Source organism: Culex pipiens, chromosome 3 (assembly GCF_016801865.2).
Source record: "Culex pipiens pallens isolate TS chromosome 3, TS_CPP_V2, whole genome shotgun sequence".
NCBI classification, from domain to species: domain Eukaryota; kingdom Metazoa; phylum Arthropoda; class Insecta; order Diptera; family Culicidae; genus Culex; species Culex pipiens.
Window position 1 is genome coordinate 33,806,749 of NC_068939.1, and position 18,710 is coordinate 33,825,458.

The window sequence follows — 18,710 nt, forward strand, 5'->3', positions numbered from 1 at the left end:
TGACTCAAGGCGGTTTCAACCACACCCAAAAAGCAAAAACTGGAAATTTGGTTAAAAAAAATTCGGATTTATATTCTGGTACGTGTGCAAGCAGCGACACAGTAAAGCTATTCGTGTTATCCATTTTTACATTGTTATCTCAGATTAGGAACTTTTGGACTACCGCTACTACTGATAAAAGAAGCCACGCAAGCATAAAATTTTCAAAGAGAAATTTGGCTACTGCTTGCACCCTACCTTGCGACCTACCAACCACCACGCCAAACATTTCCCCCAAAAGAATCCCCGAAACAATCCTCAAACAAACCAAAACAGGCACCAGAATGCATGCAGATATCACAGTTAAAAAAAATATTGAAGCTGTGAAATTAAAATTGATCCTTAATTAATCGTCTTAAGACATCGAAGAAAATTTGAAAGAAACATTATAATGAAAAAAAAGCAAATTTTGAACAGTGCCACTCTGGTTTAGGGAGCCAACCTTTTGTTTGCCTTTTTTTTTTGTTTGCTCCACATAATCCCCACAAACCACTACAATCGAATTCCGACGGACCACACACCGACACACACACACACACCGCAGACAGACAGATCGGGCGCGCGTGAACGAAGGAGCGCACCAACCGGAAGGTGTCTCCCCTGTCACGGTGGGGGAGGGGGGAGAAGGGGCGCTGCTGTATCAGAGTATAAACACGACCGGCGTTGTATAACGTAAGAGAGAGAGAGAAGGTGGGAGAGAGATGGGAGGCAGAGTAAAATGTGGTGGCAGCCGCTCGAGACGACCTTGAAAATGAACGAAAGCGTGTGATGCATTCGACAGCGCGTGAAAGCCAGCAAGGAGAAAGGAAAAACAGGAAGCAGATGGTGGGACGGTGGGTGGCTGGCTGGGGGGGTGGTTTATATTGGTCTGGTTCTCATGGGAGGAAGGGAAAATCACGTATTATGAGGGGTTATATTTATTGGAACTTGATTTCTATTAAACATTCATTTTAATTTTTAATTCATTTTCTTGTAAAATGATCATAATAAACGTTACTTAATCCACCTTTAGGTGGTTGGTGCCTTCCTGTGAATAAAAAAAAACACATACAGACTTTTTATCAAGAACATACAGACACCGCCTTTGAAGAAAATGGCGTACATTTATCCAACGAGGTTCACCGAGTAGGATAAATACGAAGAGTGCTGAAAAAATCAAGTTTTACAACAAGTTCCATACAACATTTTTTGCAATTCTAAAAAACACACACTGAGTGAAATTTTATGTCAAATTTTTATTTTTTTTTTTTTGTCAATAAATCGTTTAAATCAATAAATGTTGAAAAGTGTTACTTTTCGAAACAAGTGCTAAAAAGTTCAACTTTTCAGCACCCATTTGAGTGCTTTTTTCCAGAACAAATCTTACTTGTTTAAGCTCATGAATAAATAAATAAGCATTGAATTCACATTAAAAATCAGCTTTTTCACCAGAAATATTATTTTTATAAAATCACAACTCAAAGCTTAAAAATGTTTGAAGCGATATATTGAAATATGTTTGCATTTTTTGGGGCAGCTTTTATAGCTACGTTTTGTTAAGGTGAGATGGTTGTGAATTTTGTCACACGAGATTGTGTAAACACGAGACAGAGACCCGCAATTCTTTTTGTAGAGAAATTCGCGACGGAAAGAAGGGCAGTGAAAGCTGTGAGATGAATTTGATATTACAACCCTGCCAAAAATCATAAGAATTCAAGAATTCAAAAGAATTCTAGCCAAATTTAATCACACAAAAAACTGAAAAAATACTTTAAAAATATTTGAGACAACCTGACTTACTCATGAGAATATCAGTGATATTAATATTTATATCAATTTTTATAAATATAAAGTAGTCGAAAATTTAACGTATTCTGATAAAGTTTTCTTTAAAGCCAAAAAAGGCTTGTTTCTATTCATAACATTCAAATTGCAACGGAATAAGAAATATGGTTCAGATGTCGTTTTCAAACTCTCTACAACCCAACCCCGCCTCCAGACGGACTTCAATCTAAAAAATCGCCAATAAATCAATTTTTCAACTATTTGTTTGATCCTAGACAAGCATTGAAAAGAAGAACTATTAAAATTTTAGGGTTGGAGTAGAGAGTCCAATTTCCCGGATTTACAAAATTTCCGGGAAACGGGAAATTTTCAACAAATTTCCCGAGAAATTTTCAAATTTTACTGAAAGCTGTCCTGATCTTGCTTCTGATTGATATTATTTAACAAAATTGTATAAAATAGCAACTTAAATGATCACAATAAGTGCGAGGGTTAATTAATGCATAAACCACCTGCATTAAAAAAATTAAGAAAATAAATAAATATTATAATAATATCATTATAATAATATTAAAAATATATAATAATACATTTAAATCTTATACATTTATAGGCTGTCTTACAATTCGTACACTCGATTAAAAAAACATATTACCGGTGGTTGGAGATTCGGGGGACGGCTCTCATACATGTGCTGAGCGATGAAAAGCAAAAGTGGTGAAATTTTTCGACCTAATGGGCAACTAGCGATTTGCCAAGAAAAAGTGAAGAGTGCTATTTTTTTGCTTTATTTCTAATTTAGGAGGAAAAAGTAAATTATTCTTGCCCACTAAAATGAAGATAATGACTACACGTATCATTCTCACGTGGCAGATTCCTGCGAGATTTGGTGAAATGCTCAATTTCGTTGAATTAAGTTTGGTAGACCCAAAAAAGGTACTAGGCTCAAAATAGGGACAAATTCCCTTATTTGTTGTGAATTTTTTTTTCTAAGCACAGTATTTGGACAGCGATTAAAATGAATCTATGCTTCAAACCCATAAAATTGCTATTAAATATAGCTCTATAATGAGACGACGTTGAAATAAAAAAAAAATCATAAAGAAAATATGGATTTGAAATCTTTTTTCCAGAACAAATCTTACTTGTTTGAGCTCAGAACAAATAAATAAGCATTGAATTCACATTAAAAATCAGCTTTTTCACCAGAAATATTATTTTTATAAAATCACAACTCAAAGCTTAAAAATGTTTGAAGCGATATTTTGAAATACACAGAAAGAGGTACCTTATTTTCAAATGATGTAACAACAAATGCGTTTTATACTTGTTTAGTTGTTTTAAATTCACTAGTTTTAAAAAAATGTAAAATTTGACGAAAACAAATTTTTTTTGCGAAAAAAAAAACACTTTTTGCGATAAATCGAAAAATTTCAAAAAATCAAAAATTGATTAAAACTTATGATATATTTACAAAACTGTCATAGACAAAAAAATAATTACAGCAATTTAGTTTTAATTTAATACTAAATTACATTCCTTCACACTTTGGATGCAAATATTTACACCGAAATCGAGCGAAAACAGCTGTAAGCGCGCGCCGCCCAGTTAAGCAATAAAAGATCCATAGCGAATAAACTTCCAGAGACATGTCGGATCTGCTTGCAGTCAAGATCGAAATAAAACAAACCCGGACAGTTGCACAATCGCGAGAATGTGCGGGTGTGGATTTGCGGTTTTGTTATGCAACTTTTTGGAAGCAACGCCAGAGGGTTTGAACCTGCGTACTATCGCTAACGAAGAGGAAGATCCCATACCCAGCAATTTGCAGTCTAGTCTACGTTATCAGGTATCGATTCTTCGCTGCAACGTTCGCAATAAATAAACCATGTTTTCCGGCAACCGATTGCAAGTGCTGGAATTTAGAAAATCTGATCGTGCAATGCTCCGCTGCTCGTTAAGCCTAGACTATCGGCTCGGTAATCTGCGGGCCGAGGTTCCGTTGATCCCTCGGGACTACAGTCCCAGTCGTCCGAAAATGGGCTGAAACAGGGCCGCCGTCAGATTGCATTCTTCTATTTTCCCGGCCGCCGGTAAGGTTGTTGATAATGGTAATTGTGTACAAATCTTGCAGGTAGTGGCCCAAAGAACCCCTCCCATCTCGTGTACTTTAGCGGATTATCTACCAGTGAAGAGAACGCTCGAAGTAAATACCTCCCTGCAAAACTGTGTGCTGCAGTACACACAGCTTCCCAAGTGTACAGAACATGATCTGCGGAACTCTCCCCAGAGGGCGTTGAGCGTGCACGCTGTGGAATCTCTTGTACAATTTATCTCCTTTTAATCAGCTGCCGCGGCTATAAATTTATACCGCGTCGAGGATCGAGCTGGGGCCAATTTTGTAGTAGTTTTGAAACAGCTGGCGCCAGACGGTCGACGGGGTCGGGAAATTGGCAAACCAATGTCAAAACACATTACACGTTACACACGATCGAGATCGTCTGATGTGGAGGGGCTGGAAGGGCAAACAGTCACCACCTCCGGTGGTCAATGACATTGTGGGGTTGACGGTGGAAATGCCCTTGAACCGAATCTGGACGGGGTTTATGGTTGTTGTCACTAACGATCAGCCCATTGATATCATGCTTTAAATGTTTGCAAAACATGACACTTAGTAACACAAATCCCTTATAAAGCCGTTGAAATCATCAGACGCTATCCCGATCAACGTAGAACTTGACAGACCAGACAGCTCAGCACATCACCGCCCAAAATCCCGCAGCCGCTCACAGTCAAGTTCAATTGATTATCCAACACCAGCTCTCTTCAAAAATTGCGGGGGCGTCCCGATCGTGGTCAGTTCCCGTCGCGAAAAAAAAACTTTTAATAAACCCGTCTGATTGAAGGAAATCGTCTGCAGTCTGTTGATCAGCCAAACCAAAAAAAAAACGACTAGGTGTGAATCAGTCACTCCACTCGAGCATCCCCAAAATTGTGAATTCTCGACTAAAAAAAATATTCGAGCGGCAAAAAAGTTCGCGCCAAAACAATCATCGTCATTGTGCCTAAAGTAAGAGTTTGTACGCGAGGGTACGAAGAGGGTGGGTCGGTTTCGGAACGACCTCTAGAAGTTTGGACTGACCGTTTTTTTTTTTCGTATGGGAGAGGAAGGTTTGGCTTGTTTAGTGGTGATGAAATAAAAATTTAAATATTCGCCCTGACACCCACCCCCAACCGTTTCCTCCTCTTTCATCAGTTGCTTAGGATTCACCAGAAGGAGGAGGGGAACGACGCAACCCAAAAAAAAGTGTGTGTTATTTATAATCCTTCCCCATTTAGAGATTCCAGCGTGGCCAGACAGCAGTGTAAATATTTAAATTATTAACCATTTTTTGTGGCTAATATTCACTTCTTTTTTTGTGTTTGCTTCGTCTGATCTGGTGTCATGGAAGCCAACACGTTTGGTGTGGTTTTCTGTTTGTACTTGGGCAGGGGGTTGAACAGGGTTGATGGGGTGTTGGAAGTGATGTACTATTACGATTAGATGCCATTCAGAAAGCTGCCCAGGCTGATAAATATATTGCTTGCTCTGGATCTACTTGGAAGGGAGATTGAATTAAAAGGTTGACGATTCTGTAGATAATGGATAATCTCAAGATTATTAGTTATAATTGATAATAAATAGTAGTAATCCCAAGATCCAGAAGTTCTCTTAAATTTAAAACCAACGCGAGTTTAATTTGAAGTTTTTGTAGAATGCTATCGTTCGCTACTATTTTTAATTTTCACTTGCGAAACATGTTTCTTAAAACAACGCATTGTTTGACGCTTGTTTATGCAGTTTTAATAAATCGGAAACTTTTGAACTTTTTGCATATTTTTTTAATTTTTTGAAATTGTTTTTTAAACTTTTGGATGATTGATTCAAATTCAATGATTAAATTAAATAGATATAGGGTAATTCTCCGCCAACTCACACAGCAGTTGCCCCGACCCCTCTTCGATTTGCGTGAAACTTTGTCCTAAGGGGTAACTTTTGTCCCTGATCACGAATCCGAGGTCCGTTTTTTTATATCTCGTGACGGAGGGGCGGTACGACCCCTTCCATTTTTGAACATGTGAAAAAAGAGGTGTTTTTCAATAATTTGCAGCCTGAAACGGTGATGAGATAGAAATTTGGTGTCAAAGGGACTTTTGTGTAAAATTAAACGCCCGATTTGATGGCGTACTCAGAATTCCGAATAAACGTATTTTTCATCGAAAAAAACACTAAAAAAGTTTTAAAAATTCTCCCATTTTCCGTTACTCGACTGTATAAAATTTAGGAACATGTCATTTTATGGGAAATTTAATGTACTTTTCGAATCTACATTGTCCCAGAAGGGTCATTTTTTCATTTAGAACAAAATTTTTCATTTTAAAATTTCGTGTTTTTTCTAACTTTGCAGGGTTATTTTTTAGAGTGTAACAATGTTCTATAAAGTTGTAGAGCAGACAATTACAAAAATTTTGATATAAAGACATAAGGGGTTTGCTTATAAACATCACGAGTTATCGCGATTTTACGAAAAAAAGTTTTGAAAAAGTTGGTCGTCATCGATCATGGCCATTCATGGTCACCCGCGACAGACACGGACGACGAAATAAAGAGAAACGCAAAAAGTAACTTTTTCAAAACTTTTTTTCGTAAAATCGCGATAACTCGTGATGTTTATAAGCAAACCCCTTATGTCTTTATATCAAAATTTTTGTAATTGTCTGCTCTACAACTTTGTAGAACATTGTTACACTCTAAAAAATAACCCTGCAAAGTTAGAAAAAACACGAAATTTTAAAATGAAAAATTTTGTTCTAAATGAAAAAATGACCCTTCTGGGACAATGTAGATTCGAAAAGTACATTAAATTTCCCATAAAATGACATGTTCCAAAATTTTTTAAAGTCGAGTAACGGAAAATGGGAGAATTTTTAAAACTTTTTTAGTGTTTTCTTCGATGAAAAATACGTTTATTCGGAATTCTGAGTACGCCATCAAATCGGGCGTCTAATTTTACATAAAAGTCCCTTTGACACCAAATTTCTATCTCATCACCGTTTCAGGCTGCAAATTGTTGAAAAACACCTCTTTTTTCGCATGTTCAAAAATGGAAGGGGTCGTACCGCCCCTCCGTCACGAGATATCAAAAAACGGACCTCGGTTTCGTGATCAGGGACAAAAGTTACCCCTTAGGACAAAGTTTCACGCAAATCGAAGAGGGGTCGGGGCAACTTTTCCCGATTTCGTGTGAGTTGGTAGAGAATTACCCTATAAATAAGCAATTCTAGCAATTTGACGATTTCATTGAAAGTATTGTTGATTCAAATGCATTTTAAAAATATTCGATTCATAGTTTTTAGTGCAAAATACATTTTCAAAATTGAAATTTGTTTCATTGAAAACATGATCTTTGAGTATCTTAAAAGATAAAATCAAACGAAATAGGAATTATCGATTGCAAATTGCTTTAACATAAATTTCAGTAATCATATTTAAATATCAGGAAACAAACGAATGTTTTTGCCTTCCTCACCTCAATGAGGAAAGGCTTTAAAATCACTCGAAAAATGAACTTCTTTATCTGACCTCGTGGTGATTCTGAGTCGAGGTATACGTGACCATACCTCGACTCAGAATCAAATTCTGAACAAATGTCTGTGCGTGTGTCTGGATGTGAGTCCGTGCACCGAAAAATATGCACACGATTATCTCCGGATTGGCTGAACCGATTTGGACCGTTTTAATCTCATTCGATCCGGGGTCCCGATTGGGGTCCCACAAAACCCTAGTTAATATTATGAAGTTTAGAATAGTACTTCAAAAGTTATGCTAAAAAACGATTTTAGCTAAACTTCGGAAGATTGAAAAAAGGGTGGTTTTTGTAAGAAAACCCGTCATGCTATATATTATTAGAAAGGTATTTGAAATACCTTTCCAACGCGTTAAAAAGATTGAAGATCTAACAACCCCATCAAAATTTATGAGCACTTAAGTGTTATTTATAGACTTTTTTGAAGCCGGATCTCAAATATTTTGATGAAAATGTTGTCCGGATCTATCATGTGACCCATCGTTGGATAGGTAATCAAAAGACCTTTCCAACAAGCCCAAAAGATTGAAGATCTGACAACCCTATCAATAGTTATAAGTGCTTTAGTGTTTTTGATACACTTTTTTGAAGCCGGATCTCAGATAATTTGATGAAAAAATAAGTGTTATTTATACACTTTTTTGAGGATGTGTAGTGTCTTTACTTTATGAATGTGAGGAAGGCACCAACCGCCTAAAGGTGGATTAAGTAACGTTTTCATGTAAGGCCGCTGCAAATATTTTTCTAAAATCTTGACGGCAAATCATTGGCTCAAAAAATTATAGGGCAAAGTATATTTTTTTAAAATAACGTGATCTTAATGTAAATAGATGTGCACCGCAAAATAAAAAAAAAATGAATTTAAAAGTAATTTTCCTGCATTGTTAATCATTTTTAAACATGCTTGAACAAGACAAACAAAAATAAAATTGTTAAAGTTCCAATGCATAGTTGCGTAAAAACAAAATAAAATCAATTAGGCTTAGCAGTTCTCTCAGATTTCGGTCATTCGATTTTTTTTTTGTCTTTTTTAATCCGACTAGAACATTTTTGGTGCCTTCGGTATGCCCAAAGAAGCCATTTTACATCATTAGTTTGTCCATATAATTCTCGAAACAAATTTGGCAGCTGTCTATACAAAAATTATGTATGAAAATTCGAAAATCTGTATCTTTTGGTAGAATTTTTTGATCGATTTGGTGTCTTCGGCAAAGTTGTAGGTATGGATATGGACTACACTTTTTGTGATTTTTAATTTAACTTTTTGCAATTAAAACTTGATTTGCAAATTAACACTATTTTTATTTTTTTTATTTTTTGATATGTTTTAGAGGACATAAAATGCTAAAAATTTCCAGGTTGTTCAAAAAATCTTTGACCGAGTTATGAATTTTTGAATCAATACTGATTTTTTTCAAAAAATCGAAATATTGATCGCAAAAATTTATCAACTTCATTTTTCACAAAAAATTACTTTTGTGAAATTTTTATAAAGGGCACCTGTTGGTACTGGGCGCACGGCCGGCGATGATCTACCGCAAAGCCCCTCGGCTCAGGCAGGAGCCCTACCATGACTTACTCGGATCCGTCACGTAGCTGGTAGCCGTCACCGACTGATCGTGTCAAACTACATGATACGAAAAAGTTGAAGCTGATGTCTACCACGTTCGCTGGTTTGCAGGAAGAATTTTGGTTTTCTTAATATTAATATTTCGGATGATATCAATTTGCGACTCGAGATAGTAATCTTGCATTATTTGATCAGTACGTTTGTTGTTTCCTTTTTTTGCATTTATGTGTAACTATATCTAAATTTTACAGTTTATTGAGCAGTTTATTAGAATACGGTGTGAGAAGGTGTTTCGAGCAGGTTTCTTACAACCTCAAAGTTATTTAGTTGACGTATGTTAGTTGACTGATTTCTCCGCTCATGTATTAATTACAGAACTATTATTTCAGCTTAGATATTGATTAGGCGGTGGTTTGGTCAGGGCTTTCTTCCCCCTGTTGCACTTTACGAAGAAATCGTTAGTTTATGAATTTATCGTACCGTATCAGTTATTAATTGAACTAAACTACCATCCAGGGTTGAATTCGCCATAAGTAGTTTACCGGTGGAGAGGAAACTAGCAGTTTAAGCAGGTCACCGAAACTGTAAGAAAACCTAGTTGAAATGGTAAACAGTTTAAATGCTCCTTATTCTCGATTGTAGCTTAATAGCAACATCATCAACAAATATATCGTCGTTCGCTAAAGAGTCGCTGACTTAGTATTTCCTCCCGGTGTCAACAGCACCGTTTTCAAGTTATGGCCAGTTTAATGAAACTTTTTTGAAAATAGTCGCACTTTCTCATTTTTTTTTAAATCAATGCACATGTTTGCCCACTTGTACATTGAACAACCCTTTTTATTGAAATACCAGCGCCAATGGTTGTCATCTGAACTTGAAAACATAACGAGAACAGTTGTCGCAATTCACCTCTTGTCGACGTCGTCGTGCTATCTTGTCTTACCCGCCATTTCTACGTTCCAAGAAAAACGCGTTTTAATGTTTGACCTTGAATAAACAAAAACTAGAGCACGCAATGTAAACAACAACAGACACGTTTAGTTTGGCTGACCATTCTGTGTATTGTCCCGAAGTTTGGTTGAAATTGGTTGCTGGAGTTCCGAGTTATAATTACAAATGTTTACGGTAGTCTAACTTGTACGTGCGTCAAACGCGTTCTGACCTGAAATCCCTTTGGCTAGTTGTCGCACTTACATCAATTTAGCATGACAAGATTGAAACTACTTTCATATGTAAAGGACAAAAATGCACGGATTTTTTCGGTTTTTGTTGAATATCTCAGGATTGAAATCGAATTTTGGGGATTTGTGAAGATCAAAAGGTGAGGCATTGTGAGCTGCACAAAATGTTGTTCTTAACCCAATTTGGCCCAAAATGCATGTACGACAAGTTAGCATGACGGCGACGATTTGTTTAATTTGCACCAGATTACGATTATTATTTTTTTAATTTTGATGCAATACATTGAAAACATTTTTTGACTTTTTCTGTTGTGTCCCTTTTTTAAACATCATGCTCATAAAAGACGATAAAAAATGTCAATTTCACTCAAATTTGTCCACACACAAAAAAAAAAATCATCCCAATTTTACTCACCGGTCAGTCTAATTTTATCCGTGCCCACGGGCGCTCGTCGGCGTCGGCGTCGCGTCCCAAGTAATATTACGCAACGGCTATAGTATTACATTATCCGGATCTTCGCTTTTTTTTTGCCGAGATTCTGCCGTTTTTTGGGTATTTAGGTCCGTCTGGCAGCCACTCCTTGGCCATGCCGCGCCGCCTCCGCGCGCAAACTTCGCGACCGCCAGCCGATTTTATGGGATTTGACCAAAAAGTGGCTAAAGTGAGGGAGGAATAAAAGCCGGGCAAAAAGAAGCAAAAAAAATAAATACTCACAACCAGCTGCATGTGACTTGGTGAATGATGGCGGGGCTTCGGTGGGCTTGGGGGCGTGAGGCACGTTCCGGGGTTGGAGTGGGGGGAAATTAGAATGAATTTGTTGCTGGAAACGCCACGGCCGGCGGCACTTGTCTCAGCTTTGGACTACGACGGTTGTATCGTGGATTGACAAGAAATGGTCAACATATTTTTTCTCTCACAATATATTACCGAATTTTGCCCAACACTCGGCCCACTGTCCATTGGCTCAGACAGATCTTTTTAAATATTTGACGAGTCCCCTGGACCGAAAAGACCAAAAGATGTGGTGGAGATTTGCTGACCATTTGCAGTCGTCTCTAGAGTCGGGCCAATTTGTCCGGACGGCCAACAGCTGAGATAGTCGGCGGACAGAGGTCGGAACAGCCGGGGGTACCTTTTTGGCGGCACTAGGCCAACCTCAACGGCAAACGAAGCTCACGATGATGATGATGATGATGATGATGACGACGCTGGTGTATGTGGACAGAGGACACACGTTTGCATGCATAATTTGAGCATGTTTAGCGCTGGAGATGGCTTTTGCTGGCGGCCTGATGTGGTGTCGGAGCAAGTGTTTGACCTCGCCCCACCTCTTGCACCAACCCTTGCGAGGGGACACACTTGACCGTCAAATGTTATGGACTTGAATGTTTAGATGTAAGTTATTTTTAGGGAGTGTGCTAAAATGTTTTGTTTTTTTTTTTTTAAGGAATGCTTAACATGAAAATGTATTCCTTCCAATTATTGTTTCGTTTTTTTACTACTCTATACAACAACTAATACAAGAAATGCAAAATTTCCCCAAAATAAAGCATTTCCCACAAATGTTCAAAGTTGGTGTTATTTCAAAAATTACCCAAAAAATTGATATTAGAGGTTAACCCTTTGTTCTGCTTTTTAAAAATAAATAAATCATTCATTCAAACCAGCAAATCATGTAATTAATGATGGAATAATCGCAAAAAAATCTTTTTGGCTAAAGATTTCTTTAACCGCGAACGAAAGAAAAGGCGAAATATGCAAAAGAAAATCGTAAAACTGTCCAAAGAAAACCAATCAGTCTAAGATTTTTAGTGAATATCATTATCAGTATCACTTTAACTATCGTTTTCGTTTTGTTTATAACCTAAGTTCATCTACGCAAAGTAACAGGTTATTTTCGATGTTGTAATAGTGATATCGGTGTTTTGCCGAATAATCCAACTGATGATTTTTTAGCTTCATTTTACTGATCTTTCGTGTGCGAGAGAGTCCCTTCCGATTCTTTCCTCTTGATGTGCGTGAAAAGATATTATTTTGATCACTGCTGATTATAAAGGTTGAATCTTTATCAAATTCATTATTCTAGTAAAACTTTGCCTAAGTTTAATTAAATTTTGGAATCTTATAATCATCAAATCAAGCAAAAAGTCCTGATGAATTTCATAATTTTCATGATAATAGACGCATTTTTCTGTGTCTTCAAATGTTAGAGCGTCCAATTTCCGGGAAATTTTTAACAAATTTCCCGGGAACTCCCGGGAATTCCCGGGAAATTTGAAATTTAACGAAATTTATTCTGATTGATATTTTGCAACAGAATTGTATAGAACAGCAACTTCAATGGTCAAAATGAGTCTGAGGATCATTCAATGGCTAAAAAATCATGCAACTTTGAGAAAATATATAGATTTTCTAATTTTTATGCTGTCTCTCAAATCGTACCAAATCAAAAAAAAAATTTAAGTATTTTTTGTTGAGCAGCATTTTTTTATTCAATGTGTTTGGACAGTGAAAATCTATGCTCCAGAACAATTAAATTGTTTTTAAATTTGCCTCAGTAACCATAAAGTTGAAAGTGAAAAAAATATGCAAAAATATAGTTTTTCATGGCAAATAACTTATTCCAGAACAAGTATTTTCAACTTGTAAATAAATAGATTATCATTGAATTTGCCTTTAAAATGTAATTTTTAGCGCTATTCAACTTGAAACACTGTTTCATGAAATTACTATTCAAAGTTTTAAAATATTTGGAGCATGTTTTTAAAATATAGTTGCATTCTTTGGATAAATTTCATATGATACGAAGTTATTTTTAATCATTTTTCATGGTTTATATGGTAATATAGCCCATGGTTATATGGTAATATAGCCTAATTATTTAATTAGATTAAAATAATTTTAATATTGTAAAAGTGGTTGAAATTAAACGATATTTTATTTATATTTAACCCTCTAATGCCCTTGGTAGCTCATGTGCTTTATAAATTTATAACAAACAGTAATTTCTCGAAAACTTTTAAACAAATTCTTAACGAACGACTCTTTTTGAATAATTTAATTATATCAATTCAATTTTCAACCAATAAACAAAAATGTCAAACAAATCTCAATTTTAATACTGGCCGGAAGAGGTGAATATATATATATTCATATATATGAATGAAATAACAAAAAGAAATAGTTTAAATAGGTTGTCGAAAATAAAATAGTTTATATTTAATCCAAAATAGCGTAATTTTTGTTACCCAACATATTAGCAAACAAAATTCCTAAATAATAAATAAATAAATATTATCTGAATTAAACCTTGACATAAAATTTACAGAAAAGCTAATTAGTTGAATAGGAATAATAAGGTTGAAATGAATTAAATTCTCTCATAATTATTTTTTGTATAATTTCAAAACAAGCTTGTATTTCGGGAATTCCCGGGAAGTTTACAAATTTCCCGGGAAATGGGAAAAAAAAATTCCGGGAAATCCCGGGAATTTTTTCGCGGGACGGGAAATTGGACGCTCTAATAAAGATAAATTTCTTCAAATGATATAATATTTATAAATAAATACCCTTCTTTAAAATAGCTTTAAGGTGAAGCCGTTGATCATTTTCGAAGAAATTTGATCATCGCTATAAAATATTCTGTATTAAATTCAATTTGATGAATTTCAGCACCAAAAGGAATCAGCATGTGCCGTTTGTTGCCAAATTGAAGCCACTGAAGGAATTTTTGATCTATATTAATTGTGCTTCAAAATTTATATAATTTTGTGGCACAGTCATTGACGTCCTAGTTGGCAATCATTGATTAATGACGATTTTCATAACTTTACAAGGAATGGGATAATCGTTACCAAAATGAATCAGCATGACATTGTGTAGGGCACTACTCTAAACAACTTGTTGAAGGAATTTTGTCAAAATATTCAAAGCGACGCAAAATTTATATCTTTGAACGAAAAATCATGACAATGATGGAAGTCTTCACGTTAAAGATTAGTGCGCTGACCACGGGGACGCGTTGTCTTGTTTTTGCATGTTCATTTTCATTTCTTTTGTGTAGCTGTTTGTGTGCTTGGGTGAGTGGTTATTATAATTAAATAATGGGGGGGTCATTGTGCTAATGAATATTGTTGCGTGTCAGTCGAAGTCGTGATTATTCAGGTTAATTTTTTTTTTGTGTGTGCTTTTGTGTCGCTGTTCGTATGGGGTGAGGGATTGTGGTAATTTTACTGTCTGCGTGTAAATTTATCAACTCACTATATGATTTATATAATTGTTTATATTATTCCTCATCCTTTTCCTTCCCTGTAACATACCATCTCCTCATACCATATATGATCAAATTGTTTAAATTAACGATACTTTCTAGAACAGCATGGGAACCATCTGGAGTATTTATATTTCAAATTACTGCAATTTTTTTACAGCTTCCTGGAATCATCTTGATTTTATTTATTATATTTATTATGTGTATTATATTTGTTTCATTTATTATTTTTACAAAACTACATGCTTATTATATAATACACTAAAGACTCACATTTACACGTACAAACTTCCAAATCATTTAATACATTACGCATTCAACCATTTTCATCGGCCCGATGAAATTCCCCTAACCCCCATTCCAAACCTCCCAAAAATATTCCGTTCACTTTTAAAAGTCGCATGGGTTCCCTGCACTTTTGCCACTAGTGAACAACAAAAACATCCCCTCCCAAATCCCCACGGGACTGTATGGGCGTAGCCTTGGAGCACAGTGTGGAAATTTACGTTCTAAGATATTTTTGGATGTACCGGGCAGCAATCAAATTGTCTAAGAATATTGAATTGACCATTGTGGCACCCCCTACAGTGTGGTGCAGACCCGTTATGCTATGCTATGCTATGCTACTCTTCTTTAAAATAGCTTTAAATGATGTTAAAAGATTGGTGAATCCTTAAAAGTAAAAAAAATCTTCCATTCGTGTTAAAAAAATCTGATATTTTCAAATCTAAATAAAAAATTAAATTAAAATAAATTTCTATTGAAAATTTGCTATCTTCTTGAAATCTTAAAAAAAGGATGGTTAATCACTTTCATTTTTTTTTTGTTATAGAATAACGCTTATAAATCCATTTCAAAACATAGAAAGGCTTTTTTTATTTTAACAAACTTTAATTTTTAAATTTTTGGGTTTTGGGTCTGTTATAGATCACAGACGTAAAATTCATAAATAAAATATATTATTGAAGAAATTATATTTTGCAAATGTTTAAGGGTAGCATAACTGTAATGATCATCGGTTGTTAACGATAAAATTATCGTTATCGTTAACGTTATTTCGATAATTCTATCGGCGATAATCTTATCGCCGATTAAGGATGCTAACTCATTTTTTTAAATCATTCTAAAATGGAATAATTAAACCATTTCATGTTAAATTTTCAATGCTTTCAAAAAAACAATATAAAAAAAAATCTAATTAGTTTCAATGTAAAATATGTTCTAAACATTGTTCACAAAATAGCGTATTTTTTCGAAAATACTAAAATTTGCATAATTTGCAATATGGGTATCAAACGAACCGAAACTTTGCATGCTTTTTCTCTTTATTAGTGTTCTTTTTAAATATTAATGTTTTCACAAATAACCGTATTTTTTCGAAAATACTCATATTTTTCGAATTTGTAATATGGGTATCAAACAAAGCGAAGTTCGGTTTGCTTTTTCATATGAATACAGTTTTTTAAATATAAATTCAATTCAATTCAGTTTTATAGGTGAATAATCAAATTACAATATGCTAGTTTTTAGTACATTACAGAGTTTTTGAGTTCATTTTAGGTGTGCATTGCATCCAAATTCATTTTTAAGCAATTGAAAGTGTTTAATAAAGTTTAATCAGAAATTTAAAATTTGTTACTGTCTTTTTCAAAAATATTCAAATTTTCATAATATGCAATATGAGTATCAAACGATGCGAAATTTAATTTGCTTTTTCACATGACTCGTTTTTTTTGTTGGAAAATTCAACAAAACATCACAAAATTGCGTACTTTTTTCGTAAGTACTAAAATTTTAAAAATATTCTATTTTGTATGCTTTTTCACATTATTCAAGCTTTTATTGTAAAATGCAAAAAAAAAAGAATCTCAAAAAACGTATAACGTTGGGGAAATTCTCGTTTCTTTGGCAGGTTAAGCACTCGCTCCTAACTCCAACCAATTTGCTGATTTTCACTATTTAAGCAACATATTTGGCAAAACTTTTGATGGAAGCTGGCTTGCTCACTTCTTGTTGAGCTATTTATCACTCGATTTCAGTTGAAAACACTTTTAATGAGCTGTAAATGAATGTCACAGTGCTGATATGGAAACGTTAGAGGCACGCTGGAATTAGATGCTGTTCCCCTTTTTGTATTTTTTTTGTATTACACAATTTGAATGAATGTATGAAGCATGGAAAATTTCACTTTGTTTCATATCCATACTGCATATTTTGAAAATTTGAGTATTTTCGAAAAAAAATACGGCAATTTTTGATAATTTAGTATTAAAAAAAAAAACTTCACTAAATTAAAAAAGCATATAAAATTTAAATTTGCTTGGTTACCATTTTCAAAATTTTGAAAATTTAAGTATTTTCAAAATAAAAATGCCTTACCTCACTGAAAAGAGAAGCCACAAATTTAAAAAATGTCCATAACTCAAATGATAAAAATAATCGTGAGACATATAATTTTATGTAAACGGCTCCGAATTACCCATGTGAAAAGTTGTTTTAATCCGGGTTTTTTTTTCAACAGAGGTGAAAAATTTAAAATATATTTTAAAATTTTACCGTAATTTTTAACAGAAGTTTAACATTACTAAAATCAAATTATTAGGTCCTTTCATTTTGAAAGCGATTTCATGTTGTCTCCATGCATTGAAACACCGTACTGACGCGTGTCAATCCACGTGGTTCTCCTGACAAACCTGCCACAGACAGAGTAAATCAGATGGCGTCTAGCACACTTGCGATATTCCCTCCAGGAAACTCTCTCACTAAAGAAGGTGTAAAGTTCTAACCCAGAACTGTCAACCCCTGGCACTTTCAAAGCACTTGGAAGCTTTCAAGCAGTGTGACCCAAATCAGTCAATTTACGTGTACTATTTTATTATGCATGAGTTACGGAGAGGTTTCTGGAAAACCCAAATTGGACGGTTGCCTACTTTCCGGGAAAACTTTAAGGTTTAACTTTATCGATTACCTCAGCATCTGCTGCAATCCGTCCACGTCAAGTGCAGCAAACCGCAATCAATTGACGGAAATTGACAAACTAGCAGAGCATGGCGTCAATTCCCAATGCAAAAAAAAGCGCAAACTTGAAATTAAATAAACCCCATCGGCTCGTGTGGATTTGCGCCAACTTTCCCAACTGTGTGCCGCGTGCGCCGCCTGGGTTGGAGTAAAGTCAAGTAACTTTGTTTATATAAATGGAAATTGACAGCGAGGGAGCGATGACGGTGGACGAGACCTTGAGCTTGTGCCAATTTATTAAATTTTTTTTTTCTCTGCTGCAGTTTTGTGCGACTTTTTTTTGCTGGGGTGTAAAATTTAGCCTGGTGCCGCGCAATCGGCGCAGTTCAAGTGCAGTGTAAACAGATTCAAAGTGTGGCGAAAATAGTGCTAGAAGATGCAATTTTGCAGCTGGCTTTCGGCGGGAACGTTCAACTTGAACGCGGTGTCAATCTAAATATTTGTTTGGTTTTGGGTGGATGATTTTAGACTGGAATTAACGTCTCTTTGGCAATCTTTAATGAATCGTCATTAGGGTTCCCAGAATATGAGCCTTTTTTTAAAAAAAAATCGCTGATTATTGTTCCTTGACCTATTTTACGACTCTGGAACAAATATGAGCAAAATCGGTCAACATTTACCCTTTGATACTCGACGGTGAAGTTTGCATGGAAAAAAAATAGGAAAAATGTATAAAAAAACCCAATTTTCTTACGGTTTTGTCTGCAGGGTGTGCTACTCCCATCCAAATATTCTCAAAAGTGAGATTCTTATTGGAAATTTATTGATCTACAACTTTGTAGAACATTCCCAACCCGATCCGTAAAGTTATTATCGATTTAAATCATTTTTGTATGAAAAACATTTTTTCCACTAACTCGAGTAGCAATGGGTTTATATTTACCAATTTCGCTCTAAATTTACACAGATGCTTTAAATAACCCAAAAAATCGTTTTCTCGCCTGTGGAGCAGTGGGTCATTTTTTAACTTTATAATTTGTGTTTTTTTTTATTTATTCTATTGAAATAAGGTGTATAACGAAAAAGCATAGCAATGTTGAACAAATAGATTTGAAAGTAAAATCTAATATTCAGAACTTTTAAAATTAAGTAGAACCGCAAATCGGGAAGAAATTATTTTTCAATAAAAATTAAAAACGATAAAACTTTCCTCAAAACTTCTGTTTTGAAACGTATTTTAATATTTTTCAATAACACTACTCGACAAAACAAAACTTGTGTCAAGGGATTGACGATATCT

General features: G+C 34.9%; 1 protein-coding gene and 1 long non-coding RNA gene across 3 annotated transcripts in view; one reads left to right on the forward strand and one right to left on the reverse strand.

Annotated features, from left to right (window-relative positions):
• The window catches only part of LOC120429902 (uncharacterized), a 170,813-nt gene that overhangs the window by 105,732 nt on the left and 46,371 nt on the right, over positions 1 to 18,710 (reverse strand). The window lies entirely within an intron of this gene.
• Positions 9,041 to 9,701, forward strand: LOC128093648 (uncharacterized). Its single transcript, XR_008212661.1, has 3 exons — positions 9,041 to 9,194; positions 9,252 to 9,332; positions 9,390 to 9,701. It is a non-coding gene; the product is annotated as an uncharacterized LOC128093648 (long non-coding RNA).